This window comes from Gossypium arboreum, chromosome 10 (assembly GCF_025698485.1).
Source record: "Gossypium arboreum isolate Shixiya-1 chromosome 10, ASM2569848v2, whole genome shotgun sequence".
Lineage (NCBI taxonomy): Eukaryota > Viridiplantae > Streptophyta > Magnoliopsida > Malvales > Malvaceae > Gossypium > Gossypium arboreum.
Window position 1 is genome coordinate 14,310,729 of NC_069079.1, and position 2,126 is coordinate 14,312,854.

The following is a 2,126-nucleotide window of genomic DNA, read 5'->3' on the forward strand; positions in this document are numbered from 1 at the left end:
GCCTCATTGCATGTGAACCTCATCTCATCGGTTTTATACATGCTTGGTTATCCTCTTTATATTTAGGATTTCTATAACTAGTAAATCAATTAAGCTTGGCTTATTGTCTTAACTCATTGCCAAATTGTGGCCTAACCACCCCATGTGATTTGGTCATATTACATGTGACTAATTGTAACACACCATATTTAATCATCACAAGAACATTGGAACATAATCATGTACAATTTGGTAGGTCGTAACCTACATCAAATTGAGCCACTTCTTAAGACCATATACAAGTAATTAAGTATACTTTTATAAGCCTTCTATTGGCTAATCAAATGAAACGTATAACAAAATAACGAAAGCCCTATACATGCGATTGAACAAAATAAGAATATCTATATACCAAAGTTAGACAAGATGATAGTGTGTTGATTTCCCAACCGTCTTCTAACCTCTACGAGTCCTCGAGCTCTGTAAGATAAGGAAAATAGAAGGGTAAGCATTTACATGCTTAGTAAGCCCGAACAACTGGAAAGTGAACTTACCGATTAATTAGCATACATCCATATTAGGTAATAAAACCAACAAGCATGAAATTGTTTTCCTATCACATGCACTCAATCAACAAGTTAGTCCCATAACAATACACCATGTAAATTTGTCTTAGATGAGCTCATCATTCAACACTTTCATTTTTATATCTCCTGCTAATCCTATTGAGTTTCTCAGAAATCTCGATGGATTATCCATTTACCGTCAAGTCATAAGAGCGATCATCTCAAGTACGCACTCCCGCGAACCTCAAATCTTATGGCGGGATTACTAGTCTAGGCTAAATCCCCCGCAATATCAACTCATAGGGTGATGTCGGGATTACCAATCTAGGTTAAATCCCTTGTAGCGACAAACACCCGCAATGAGCTCAGATCTGAATTACCAGTCCAAGTTAAATTTAGACCCTATTTGAATTACAGGTTCATGCTAAATCCACAATGCACACATATTCTTCGAGAAGCTCGATCACTCAAGGAACGCCCGTCCGGGATAGATCCTTTCTATATTTGAAATCAACGGATTACCCGTCTGGGCTAAATCCTTTTTCTGCATCACATACAGGATCCCAAGTCATGTAAGCTATGGTTTATCCATCGAATTTCCCTTTTTACTTCAATCGGGATATTTATTGTCATATCATTATTATTAATATATTTCATGGATTTTCATGCCATCATTACATACACAATTATCATACATTCATATAACATACATATAGGCATATTATGAGTTTACTTTAAGTTATTCAAACTTACCTGGTACTCGTTTCGGTTTCGCGTTTCAGTTATTTTAAAACCTTTCGTTTTCCTCGATCGATCTCCAAAATTTATTCCTCAGGGTATAGAACAATAAAATGAATTATCAATATCTTACATTATTCTTTTCGAGTCTAAAGTTTACCCCCGGACAAAATGATCGTTTTGTCTCTAACCTTTCACATTATTTATGATTTGGTCCCTAGGTTCTTATAATGAAATGCATGAATTTTCTACATTACCCAAGCTTAGACGAAAGTTTTTCCCTCTTATGGAAGCCCACATTTTTCCATTATTTCACATTTCTACCACATATTTTACACCTTTTACAAAAAGGTCCTTTTAGGGGTTTTTCATGAAAATCACCTAGAAAAAAATGTTTAACACACATCCAACTTTCATATTCCTCTATAAAACATCAAAGAATAAACATGTCACACATGGGTCACTTTACAAACATGAAACCTAATTCAAAATATGTGTAGAAATGGAGAGAGTAAGCTACCTGGATTTCAAAAATATGAAGAACATTAAAAATGGGGTTAGGGAGCACTTACTATTGAGCTTGAAAAGTGAAGAAACCCTAGCTATGGTGGCTCTCAAATTTCGACAACAACGTGGAGAAGATAAGCTGATTTTTGTCTTATTTTCCCATTTTATTTCATTAATTAGCCAAATGACCAAAATACCCTTAAGCTCAATGACCAAAATACCCCTAAACCCTTTCTTTAAAATTTTATCCTTTCATGCCCATTTTTTGTCCAAAAACTTAAAAATCGAGAAAATTACTCCTTAAGGACTTCTAATTAATAATCTAAAGCAATTTCA